This window comes from Eptesicus fuscus, chromosome 18 (genome assembly GCF_027574615.1).
Source record: "Eptesicus fuscus isolate TK198812 chromosome 18, DD_ASM_mEF_20220401, whole genome shotgun sequence".
Lineage (NCBI taxonomy): Eukaryota > Metazoa > Chordata > Mammalia > Chiroptera > Vespertilionidae > Eptesicus > Eptesicus fuscus.
Genome location: NC_072490.1, coordinates 40,999,510 through 41,012,734, shown reverse-complemented (window position 1 = coordinate 41,012,734; position 13,225 = coordinate 40,999,510). Strand labels below are relative to the sequence as shown.

At 49.7% G+C, this 13,225-nt stretch overlaps 1 protein-coding gene across 1 annotated transcript in view; it reads left to right on the top strand.

Moving 5' to 3' along the window:
- The window catches only part of PBRM1 (polybromo 1), a 140,359-nt gene that overhangs the window by 104,405 nt on the left and 22,729 nt on the right, over nucleotides 1–13,225 (top strand). The gene's annotated exons all lie outside the window — the stretch shown is intronic.

Sequence of the window (13,225 nt, the reverse complement as noted above, 5' to 3'; positions counted from 1 at the left end):
GAGTAGGAAGGGTGGTGTGGTAGGGAATCAGCCCTCTGAGGTGGCTTGGCACCCAGTCATGGTAGGTCTTGTAGACAGTGCAGAGATTGAGTTTGGAGCAGATAGGAAGTCCTGTGAGGGGTCTGAGCAGAGAGGCAGTGTGATCCCACATATGCCTGAATGGAATCACTTGCTGTGGATTGGAGAGTATGTTGTAAGAATAAGGTGGGAAGCAGAAAGAGCAGCTAAAAGACTTTTACAGTCTCCGTTGGACTTAACCCTAGTTATTGTCTCCATTCCGGAAATAAAGGACTCATAATTTGGTTTCTGTTCCATCTTCCTGAGTGTTTCCACAGTAACATTCTGCTTTTCAGATCTAGATATATACATCATATATTGCCATCATTTCAGCTAGATTGTTTTTGGTACTGTGGGTTTTTTAGGATTGGATGTGGAAAAAGATTTCTGAATGGCCTGGTAGTTCAACACATTCTCTTCTTTCCACTCTGCAGAGAGGCACCCTGCAAAGGCTAGTGACGTTATTATACCCTTCTGGAGTTTCTTCAGCAGAGGAGGTCTTCCTTGTAACTGTGGTTCGTTCTAAAGCAGTGCACTGAGCCTTACTCCCTGCTGTAAACCCAGCCTGCGGTCAAAAGAAGCATAGCAAAGATGAGACGAAAGTTTCCTTTAGTTAGAGCAACCACATCATTCATTGTTTTTTAGTGATTTTCTTAGTGGCTAATCTGGAGATTATGTCTTAAATTTATAACAGTCTAATTTGAATTAATACTAACAGTTTTGTTACTATACAGACACTGTTCTCTACAGCTCCATTTCTCTCCATTTGTGTTGTCAGGAATTACCTTTTTATACTTTGCGTGTACTTTAACATAGATATCTTTTTTCCCCGTGGTTTTATTTATTTATTTTACATTAAAAATGTTTTTCAGCCGAAACCGGTTTGGCTCAGTGGATAGTGCGTCGGCCTGCGGACTCAAGGGTCCCAGGTTCGATTCCGGTCAAGGGCATGTACCTTGGTTGCGGGCACATCCCGAGTAGGGGGTGTGCAAGAGGCAGCTGATCGATGTTTCTCTCTCATCGATGTTTCTAACTCTCTATCCCTCTCTCTTCCTCTCTGTAAAAAATCAATAAAATATATTTTAAAAAAAATGTTTTTCAATTGCAGTTGATACACAATATTATATTAGTTTCAGGTGTACATCCCAGTAAATACATATTATATAACTTACTAAATGATCATCCTGATAAACCTAATACCCACCTGACACCATACATAGTTATTACAATATTATTGATTATATTCCCTGTACTATACTTTATATTCGCATGACTATTCTGTAACTACCAATTTGTACTTTTTAATCCCTTCACCTATTTCACCTGTCCCCCCAAAATCCCTCTCCCATCTGGCAAATGTCAAAATGTTCTCTGTATCTATGACTCTGTTTCTGTTCTGCTTATTTGTTTATTTTGTATTTTTAAATTCAATTGTTGATAGATATGTACTTATTGACATATTTTTTTTTAATATGTTTTATTGATTTTTTATAGAGAGGAAAGGAGAGGGATAGAGAGTTAGAAACATCGATGAGAGAGAGACATCGATCAGCTGCCTTCTGCGCACCCCCTACTGGGGATGTGCCCACAACCAAGGTACATGCCCTTGACCGGAATCGAACCTGGGACCTCTCAGTCCGCAGGCTGACGCTCTATTCACTGAGCCAAACCGGTTTCAGCTATTGACATATTATTGTTAATATTTTTTATCTTTTTCTTCTTCAAAAAGACCCTTTAACATTTCATGTAATACTGGTTTGGTGGTGATGAACTCCTTTAGCTTTTTCTTGTCTGGGAAGCTCTTTTATCTGTCCTTCAATTCTAAATTATAGAGTAATCTTGGTTGTAGGTTCTTGTTTTTCATCCCTTTGAATATTTCCTGCCACTCCCTTCTGGCCTGCAAAGTTTCTGTTGGGAAATCAGCTGACAGGCTATGGGGGCTCCCTTGTAGGTAACTAACTACTTTTCTCTTGCTACTTTTAAGAGTCTCTCTTTGTCTTTAAACTTTTGCGTTTTAATTATGATATGTCTTGGTGTGGGCCTCTTTGTGTTCATCTTGTTTGGGACTACACTTCCTGTACTTATGTGAACATTTCCTTCACCAGGTTAGGGAAATTTTCCATCATTTTTTCAAATAGGTTTCATTTTTTTGTTCTCTCTCTTCTTCCAGCATCCCCATGATGTGAAGTTGGTATACTTGAAGTTGTCCTAGAGGCTTCTTACACTATCCTCATTTTTTAAAATTATTTTTTCTTTTTTTCTGTTCTGACTAGGTGTTTTTCTTCCTTATATTCCAAATTGCTGTTTTGATTCTGGCTTCATCTCCTCTACCTGTTGATTCCCTTTAAATTATTCTTTATTTTAGTTAGTGTATTCTTCATTTCTGACTGGTTCTTTTTTTTTTTTCTTTAAAATATTTTTATTGATTTCAGAGAGGAAGGGAGAGGGAGAGAGAGACAGAAACATCAATGATGAGAGAGAATCACCAATAGGCCGCCTTCTGCACGCCCCCCACTGGTAGAATCAAGCCTGAAACCCAGGCATGTCAGCGGGCCAACACTATCCACTGAGCCAAACCGGCTAGGGCTCTGACTGGTTCTTTTATATGGTTTCCATGTCCTTTTTTAGGCTGTTAGAGTTCATCTCCTATTCCCCTAAGTTCATTGAGCATTCTTAGAACCTGTGTTTTAAACTCTGCATCTAATAAATTTACTTGTCTCCATTTTGTTTAGTACTTTTTCTGGAGTTTTTGTTCTGTTCTTTTATTTGGGACAGTTTCTTTGTCTCCTCATTTTGGCAGCCTCCTATGATTGTTTCTGTGTATTAAGTAGAGCTGCTGCGTATTCCAGGCTTGGTAGAGTGGCCTAATATAATAAGTGTCCTGTAAGGTCCAGTGGCACAGCTTCCCCGTTCAACTGAGCTGGGTACTTCAAGTGGACCTCTAGCCCTGTGTGGGCTATGTATACTCTTTTATTGTAGTTGTGCCTTAATTGCTGTTGACATGTCAATTGGGAGGGATTTGCCCCCAGGTCAATCAGCTATAAGGACTGGCTGTGACCACTGTGGAGTATCAGTTGTGTGGGGCCCACCCCATGGAACAGAACTTACTTCAACAGTGCTATGGTGTCTCCTGAGTTCACCCCTTGACTGTCCCTTGTAGAGGTGGTTGGGTGATGCTTCAATGTGGTCAGTAGCTATCCACGTGCACTGGCTCTGGAGCTTCCCGGAAGGTGCAGGCCAAAGTCAGCTGCTACTTGTGTTCTGCCCAGGGCTACCCAGCACAAGCTATAAAACAGTCTTCAGATGGCTGCTACTTGTGCTGGCTTTGGAGTTATCCTGGAGAGGCCAACCTATAAACCAAGGCTGCTAGTGCATGGCTTGGGGCCACTTAGCAAGAGGTATGGAGCATTCCCTTGCCAGAAACTGCTTGTTTGAGAGATTTTAGGAAATTCTGAAGCATGAGCCAAGACAGGCCATTTATATGGAAAAGCCACTGGAAACACCTTGGGTGGGCCGCAAAGGTGGATGGGGCAGGGCAGAGTCTCAGGGAATCCCCAGGGCGGGATGAACAGTGATAGCTAGGTTGATGGAGATTTAGCTATGGTGCCCACCTTGTGGCTTTGTGTTGGGAGGGCTCAGAAAAGGAACAGTGGCATCTGCCAGTACTTCTGTCTGAGAGAAAATACCCCCCTCGCCCAAACCTCATCTCTTACCCTGATGCTGGACCATTCATTCTTCCCTGTATGTCACTGGTGCCTTTCAAGCTGTTGCCCTAGTGCTAGAGCTCAGAGGGAGTGAGTCCATGCATGGACCTTTTAAGAGGAACTGCTTGCGACTCCAACAGCCCTTTGTCTCACTCAGCCACAATCCCCACTAGTTTTCACAGCCAGAAGTTATGGGGACTTCTCTTCCTGACACTGGAACCATGGGCTAGGAGTCCTGGTATTGGGCTGGGACCTATCGATTCTTAGGCGGTACTTCTACAGCCCAGATATCCCTCCAAATTTTTATCTTCCACATGTGAGTGTGGGACCAGTCTATTTCTGGTCTCTTCCCCTCCTACCAATCTTAATGTGGCTTCTTATTTATATCCTTAGTTTTAGGATTACCATTCAACTAGATGTCAGGTGGTCCTGAATAATGGTTGTTCTGTAGTTACTTGTAATTGTGATGTGGTTGTGGGCAAATGCAAGTACCACATTTACCTATGCCGCCATCTTAACCAGAAACCCCATAGATTTCTAATTATTGCTTTATGCATTTGTCTTTAAAATCTTATTGGAGGAAAAAAGAGGAGTTACCCAAAATACAATATTGGCTTTTATATTTACCTGTGTTATTACCTTTACTAGTGTTTTTAACTTTTTTGTATGGCTTCAAGTTATTGTCTATTGACTCCCTTCAGCATTTCTTGTAAAGCAGATCTGCTAGTAACAAACTCTCATCTTTTGTTTATCTGGCAATGTCTTGATTCCTCCTTCATTTTTGAAGAATATTTTTGATGGATATAGAATTCTCTATTGACAGATTTGTCTTCTTTCATTAAATTTGGGAAGTTTTTGTTCACTATTCAGATATTCTTTCTGCCCCTTTCTCCTTCTCCTTCCAGGATTCTCATTATGCCTATGTTAGTATGTCTAATGGTGTGTCACAGGTCTCTCAGAATCTGTTTTTTGTTTTGTTTTTTTGTTTTTTGCTAATCCTCGCCAGAGGATATTTTTTCCATTAATTTTTTTTTAAGGGAATGGGAAGGAAGAGTAGAGACAGAGAGAAACATCGATTCAAGAGAGACACATCAAAAAATTCTGGGAGGAACCAAGATGGCGGCATAGTTAAACAACTAATCTGCTGCCTCACACAACAATTTCAAAAATACAACTAAAAGACAAAAACGTCTACCACCCAGAACCACGGGAAAGCTGGCTGAGTGGAAGATTTACAACTAAGAAGAGAAAGGAGCACAATCGCTGAAAAGCTGAGGTACGGAGGCACGCGAATTGGGCCGGCGGCGGGCGGCTGGGTGCGCGGCTTTTCTTCAACCCGCAGGGAGACAAGCTCCCGATCACTCTGAAATCCAGTTTCTGGGGACACTCGGGGGACCCAGGCACCTACGGGGAGAAGCTGGACTCTCGGCCATCAGGTCGGAAAGTGAGAGTGACTTTTTTGCAGAGGTGCGCCCAGCAATCATTGTTTACTACGCTGGAGCGCAGGGCGCAGGGACTTGGAAAAGTGGAAAGGCAGAGACAGCTGACGGCAGCCATCGCCGTTGGCCACGCCCCAGCCTAGTGACTCCCTGAGACCCCGCCCAGCCCTGAGGCCCCGCCCCGCACATTCTACAAACCCGCCCAGGCTCCACACATCGGCTTTTGCATATAAATGGCCTGTTCTGGGGCAGCGCAACCAAATTAACTGCAGCTCCAGTCAGACTGCTCCAAAACCGCCCAAGCAAAGGAGGAGAAAACTAGCCCTTGCTGTAGCTCCTGCTGGGAGACACACAGTACACAAGGGTACACCAAGAGTGTCCACCTCAAGTAACTGGGAGGCTGACCCGTTGAACCAATAGGACACCTAGTACACAAAACTACCCTACCAACTTAGGGAAGCAGAGAGTATGAGAAGGCAAGGAAACAGATCACAAACCAAAGAAATGGAGGAGAACAAGCGACTGGACATAGAGTTCAAAACCACGGTTATAAGGTTTTTCAAGAATTTCATGGAAAAGGCCGATAAATTCAATGAGGACCAACTAGAAATTAAACATACACTGACTGAGATAAAAAATATTATACAGAGACCCAAAAGCAGACTAGAGGATTGCAAGAATCAACTCAAAGATTTGGAATACAAAGAGGCCAAGGACACTCCTCCAGAGAAGCATGAAGAGAAGAGAATTCAGAAAGTTGAAGATAGTGTAAGAAGCCTCTGGGACAACTTCAAGCGAACCAACATCAGAATTATGGGGGTACAGAGAGAAAAAAGATGGCGGCGGAGGTGAAAGGCTGATCTGTTGCCTCGCATGGCAGTTTCGGAAATACAACTGAAACATGGACTGCTGAGGGTGGCGACTGCTGCTCGCATCTCCCCAGACCGGGCAGCTGCTCCCCTCAGTCATTACCGCAGCCGGGGCCATGGGCTCGTGGGGGCTGCGGCTGCTGTGGCGGCGGCCGCGGACTCCGCGCAGCGGCTCTCGGTGAAGAAAGAGACCATCTTTCTGCAGGAGGGGCTCACCCGCGCCACCGACCTGGCCGAGCTGCGCACTGAGATCCTCGGGGCCCCGGACGCCGCCAACACCAATTTGGAGGATTCTTAAGAGATCTCATCTTACTTTCAAGTCCTCTAGCCATTTTGACGGAGGAGAATCAACAGGATGGCTGGGCCGCGCGCAGCGGTTTCAGGGGCGCGACTGGAGGACGGAGCGTCTGCAGCCCAGAACTACAGGAGAGATTTACAGCTAAGAGGGAAGAGGAAACCAGCGAAATCGGAGGGGACAAGGTGCGGAGGCGCGTGGCTCGGGCTGGTGGCGGGGGAAAGGGGCTTTTGTTCCAAACTTAGGGGAGATTAGCTCTCCATCACCCTGAAATCCAGCTTCTGGGGACCCGCGGGAGACCCAGATGCCTGCGGGGAGAGGCAGGTCTCTTGCGGAGGTGCGCCCAGCAATCAGTGTTTGCTGCGCTAGAGCGCGGAACGAGGGGACTTAGAAACTTGGAAGGCAGAAGGAGCAGATTCGCAGCCATTGTGGCTCGCCGCACCATGGCCTGTTGGCGCCCTGAGACCCCGCCCCACCCTGGGACCCGTCCCGCCCTGAGACCCGCCCCGCCCTGGGACCCGCCCCGCACGTTTTGAAGACCCGCCCCGCAAGTCTTGCAGGCACACCTATGCTCCAAGCAACGGCTTATGCATGTGGGTGGCCTGCCCTCTGGCAGCGGACCAGATAAACTGCTGTTCTAGTCGGACTGCTCCAGGGCCACTCAGACAGAAGGAGGAAACTACAGTTCTTGCTGTAATCCCTGCTGAGTGCCTAAGGCAGTGGCTGATCTACGCCCCATTGGGGACCCAGAAACGAGGGCATCTGGTGGTCTGTGGGAAATGACACCAGACTTCAACCACGCACATAAGGGACAAATCCAACAGGCAGATTCAGTGAGCGCCAAAGCCTTGCTGCACCAAGACCCGGCCCATAGAAGAGTCTCCTGCACAGCAACTCTTCCTTTATAGACAAAGAGAGCCCTCCCGGTGGCACCAGCAACAATCAAGACTTAACTATACAAGGGAGGACCGGGATGGAGACATAGGGCGGAGGCCTGGATGTTGCCTGCCACAACAACTTTGAGGCTGCGACGGGAGAGCGGAACAGACACCACCCAAAACCACCATAGGGCTGGCTGAGTGGATGCTCTGCAGCTAGAATAAGAGGGGTATGCGGGATGATGCTGATGCAGATGACCCAAGGACCACACTTTGGGAACTGCGGCTTGGGCGACGCAGGGGCGACCTGGAGCGTGCTCAGCGCGGTCCCCCCGGCAGTCTCTGGCTGAGGGGGCGGCTCCACTTGCTGCCGAGCATGGACAGACGGGCTCCTATGAGACGTGGGGTGGGGGACTCCGCGCTTGCTGGCCTCCGAGTCCTTCAGGAATTTCGGTGCCCCGGGGGCGGCCGGGTGCACATGCTCGGCGACCGGCCGCCGCTGCGGACCCAGGAGCCGGCGCGGTGACGCCGGGCCGGCCCGCCGCCACACACCGGGCGCACCGGAACTTCGCCGAGCAGCCGCCCGACGAGTTCTGCGGCAGCCGTCCTGGAGCTCTGGCAGGATGGCCGAGGGGGTTGCTGGGGGGGGTTGACCGGCGGGAATTGGGATTGGGAGGACGGGGCCCCGCTGGGACCCGGGTGCGGGCGGGGTTGCGCGCCTCTGGGCTCGGGAGTGGTCGCGCGCCTCCGGGTATGGGTGGGGCCTCGCGTCCCTGGGTCTGGGTGGGGCCACGTGCCCCTGGCTCCAGGTGAGGCCGGATTCCGGGTCCGGGTGAGGCCAAGTGCCCCTGGACCCGGATGACGCTGGGTCCCGTGCCCGGGTGAGGCCAAGCGCCCCTGGGTCTGGAAGAGGCCAAGCGCCCCTGGGTCCGGGTGAGACCATGTGTCCCTGGATCCGGGGGAGGCCTCGTGCACCTAGGTCCAAGTGAGTCCACGCACCCCTGGGTCCGGGCGAGATCATGTGTCCCTGGATCCGGGTGGGGCCGCGTACCCCTGGGCCTGGGAGAGGCAAGGCGTCCCTGGGTCCGGGTGAGACCATGTGTCCCTGGATCCGGGTGAGGCCTCATGCACCTAGGCCCGGGTGAGGCCACGTGCCCCTGGGGCTGGGAAAGGCCACGCACCCCTGGGTCCGGGTGAGACCATGTGTCCCTGGATCCGGGTGAGGCCTCGTACACCTAGGCCCGGGTGAGGCCACGGCCCCTGGGTCTGGGGGAGGCCATGTGTCCCTGGGTCCGGGTGAGACCATGTGTCCCTGGATCCGGGTGAGGCCTCGTGCACCTAGGTCCAGGTGAGGCCACGGCCCCTGGGTCTGGGAGAGGCCAAGCGCACCTGGGTCCGGGCGAGACCATGTGTCCCTGGATCCGGGTGAGGCCTCGTGCACCTAGGTCCAGGTGAGGCCACGGCCCCTGGGTGTGAGAGAGGCCACGCGCACCTGGGTCCGGGCGAGACCATGTGTCCCTGGATCAGGGTGAGGCCTCGTGCACCTAGGCCCGGGTGAGGCCACGTGCCCCTGGGACTGGGTGAGGCCAAGCGTCCCTGGGTCAGGGTGAGACCATGTGTCCCTGGATCCGGGTGAGGCCTCATGCACCTAGGCCCAGGTGAAGACACGTGCCCCTGGGTCTGTGGGAGGCCAAGCGTCCCTGGGTCCGGGCGAGACCGAGACCATGTGTCCCTGGATCCGAGTGAGGCCTCGTGCACCTAGGCCCGGGTGAGGCCACGTGCCCCTGGGGCTGGGAGAGGCCACGCACCCCTGGGTCTGGGCGAGACCATGTGTCCCTGGATCCGGGTGAGGCCTCGTACACCTAGGCCCGAGTGAGGCCATGTGCCCCTGGGTCTGGGAGAGGCCAAGGGTCCCTGGGTCCGGGTGAGACCATGTGTCCCTGGATCCGGGTGAGGCCTCGTGCACCTAGGTCCAGGTGAGGCCACGGCCCCTGGGTGTGAGAGAGGCCACGCGCACCTGGGTCCGGGCGAGACCATGTGTCCCTGGATCCGGGTGAGGCCTCGTGCACCTAGGCCCGGGTGAGGCCACGTGCCCCTGGGACTGGGAGAGGCCAAGCGTCCCTGGGTCAGGGTGAGACCATATGTCCCTGGATCCGGGTGAGGCCTCATGCACCTAGGCCCGGGTGAAGACACGTGCCCCTGGAGCTGGGAAAGGCCACGCATCCCTGGGTCCGGGCGAGACCATGTGTCCCTGGATCCGGGTGAGGCCTCGTGCACCTAGGTCCAGGTGAGGCCACGTGCCCCTGGGTGTGAGAGAGGCCACGCGCACCTGGGTCCGGGCGAGACCATGTGTCCCTGGATCCGGGTGAGGCCTCGTGCACCTAGGCCCGGGTGAGGCCACGTGCCCCTGGGGCTGGGAGAGGCCAAGCGTCCCTGGGTCCGGGTGAGACCATGTGTCCCTGGATCCGGGTGAGGCCTTGTGCACCTAGGCCCGGGTGAGGCCACGTGCCCCTGGGTCTGGGAGAGGCCACGCACCCCTGGGTCTGGGCGAGACCATGTGTCCCTGGATCTGGGTGAGGCCTCGTGCACCTAGGCCCGGGTGAGGCCACGTGCCCCTGGGTCTGGGAGAGGCCAAGCGTCCCTGGGTCCGGGCGAGACCATGTGTCCCTGGATCCGGGTGAGGCCTCGTACACCTAGGCCCGGATGAGGCCACGTGCCCCTGGGTCTGGGAGAGCCCAAGCGTCCCTGGGTCCAGGTGAGACCATCTGTCCCTAGATCCGGGTGAGGCCACGTGCCCCTTAGTCTGGGTGAAGCCGTGCCCCTGGGTTCGCCGAGACCAAACCAGAGGGAGTCGGACCTCCGTTACCACCATTTGTCCACCATCCAGAGCTGAGGGGTCAGTGCTGACATGTACAGATAAGGAACTGGTGGACATTGAAATTGGGTCTCAAAAGAACTGTTGGTCCAGAAAGAAACTCACTACAGACTGATCCATCTGCCTGTCAACATAACTATTATTGCTCGTCTCACATTCAGTTCTCATAAGTATATATCTAGTGACATATGATCTCGCTCATCTAGGGGAAATGATGAACAACATAGACTGAGGAACAAGAACAGAACCAGAAGCAAGGAGGCATCGATGGGACTATCGGGCCTCAGAGGGAGGATAGGGGAGGGTGGGGGAGGGGGAGAGTTCAACCAAAGGACTTGTGCGCAGGCATATGAGCCTATCCAACGGTTAAGTTCAACAGGGGGTTGGGGCATGCGTGGGGAGGGGGGGGATGTGAATGGGGGGATGAGGACAAATATGTGACACCTTAATCAATAAAGAAATTAAAAAAAAAAGAAAAAAAAAAAGAATTATGGGGGTACCAGAAGAAGAGAGAGAGCAAGATGCTGAAAACCTATTTGAAGAAATAATGAACGAAAACTTCCCCCACCTGATGAAAGAAATAGACTTACAAGTCCAGGAAGCGCACAGAACCCCAAACAAAAGGAATCCAAAGAGGACCACACCAAGACACATCATAATTAAAATGACAAGAGCAAAAGACAAAGAGAGAATCTTACAAGCAGCAAGAGAAAAACAGTTAGTTACCTACAAGGGAGCTCCCATACGATTATCAGCTAATTTCTCAACAGAAACCATGCAGGCCAGACGGGAGTGGCAAGAAATATTCAAAGTGATGAATAGCAGGAACCTACAACCAAGACTACTCTACCCAGCAAAGTTATCATTCAGAATTGAAGGGCAGATAAAGAGCTTCACAGATAAGAAAAAGCTAAAGGAGTTCATCACCACCAAACCAGCATTATATGAAATGCTGAAAGGTATTCTTTAAAAAGAGGAAAAAGAAGAAGAAAGATAAAAATTATGAACAACAAATACATATCTATCAACAAGTGAATCTAAAAGTCAAGTGAATTAAAAATCTGAGGAACAGAATAAACTGGTGAACTTAATAGAATCAGGCATAGAATGGGAGTGGATTGATAATTCTCAGGGGGAAAGGGGTGTCTGTGTGGGGAGTATGGGAAGAGACTGGACAAAAATCATACACCTATGGATAAGGACAGCAGGGGGGGGGGAGGTAAGGGAAGAGGTGGGGTGGGAACTGGGTGGTGGGGAGATATGTGGGGAAAAAGGAGAAACAATTGTAATCTGAACAATAAAGATTCATTAAAAAAAAAAAAAAGAGAGAGAGAGACACATCAGCTGGTTGCCTTCCACACATGCCCCAACTGGGGCTGGGGATCAAGCCTGCAACCGAGGTACATGCCCTTGACCAGAATCAAACCTGGGACTCTTCAATCGGTAGGCTGATGCTCTAACCACTTAACAAACCAGCTAGGGATGTTCATTTTTCTTTATTCTTTCTCTTTCTTGGACTGGTAATTTCAATTGATCTGTTTTAGGTACGCCTGTTCTGCCTGTTCAAATCCTCTGTTGAACCCCTCTAATGTATTTTTTTCATTTTAGTCATTGTTTCAGCTCTAGAATTTTCATTTAGTATTTCCAATTTCTCTCTCTTCATTTATATTCTCTGTTTGGTGAGACATCATTCTGGTTTCCTTTACTTCTTTGTCTGTGGTTTTCTTTAGCTCTTTGAACAGATTAAAGACAGTGATTTAAATTCTCTGTCTAGTAAGTCTAGTGTCTGGGCTTCCTTATGAACAGTATCTGTTCATTTCTTCTTATTCTGTGAATGGATCATTCTTTCTTGTTTCTTAGCATGCCTCATAATTTTTTGTTGAAAACTGGACAGTTTGGTTATTATAATGTGATGACTCTGGAAATTAGATTCTCCCCCCTCCTCAGGCTTTGTTATTACTCCTTACTGTGGGCTATAGTTGTTTATTTAGTGCCTTTTTATTATTATTATTGATTTTAGAGAGAGAGGAAGGGAGAAGGAAAGAGAGAAAGAGAAACATCAGTGAGACAGCTCAACATCAGTTGACTGCCTCCTGCACGCCTCTCACTGGAGATCAAGACTACAACCCGCGCATGTGCCCCAACCAGGAATCGAACCAGCAACCTCTCAGTGCATGGGACAGCACTCAACCAACTGAGCCACACCAGCCAAAGCTCTAAACTTTTTTAAAGAATGTGTTTTTTTGTTATGTGTGGTCACTGAAGTCTCTGTTCTGCTAGCTTAGTAGTCAGCTAGTGATTTAACAGATACTTTATTGTTATTTTTTATTTTTATTGATTTATTAGAAATAGAGGAAGGGAGGGGGAGAAATAGAGAGAAACATCTATTGGCTGCCTCCAACAAGCCCCCTACCAGAGTTTGAGCTACAACCTGGGCATATGCCCTGGTCAGGAATCGAACCGGCAACCTTTTGGTGCAAGAGACGATGCCCAACCAGCTGAGCCACAACGGCCAGGGCAAGAGATTTTCTTAAATGCTTAGATAAAGCAAACAAAAACAAAAAATTCCTAGTCTTTGAAACTGGATACTGTGTCTGTGTTGGAGCACACCTTCAACACACAACCTGGAAGTTTACAACTCTGCTTTGCCTTTATTTCCTGCTTCCACAGGGATTGACAATCAACCAAAGGTGAGAGCTTAGGGCCTTCTCAGATCTTTTCTGAGCCTGCACCCTGACCATGACATAGGCGTGGCTTTCTAAATTCCCAGGAATACATGGAAGGTTTTCAAAACTCACTCCCAGCTTTTTCTTCCTGGACTTTTCAGCATGTCTGCTGTTTTCCCCAACTGACATCCTTTTCCGCAGTTGGCAGCAGCTGATTTGTTTGCTTTAAGTGTTTACAATAAAATTACAAAGCCATTTCTCTGACCTTTGGAATCCAAAAAGGAGAGAATTTTAGGTCCGATGAAATGACCATAGTTGTTTGAAAACAAACTCTGCTCTCCTTCCAAGCTAGAAGACTTGCTAGATTTTGACTGGAACTGCAATCAATCTATAGATCAGTTTGGGGAGAACTGACATTTTTATGAGTCTTCCAGTTATAAAC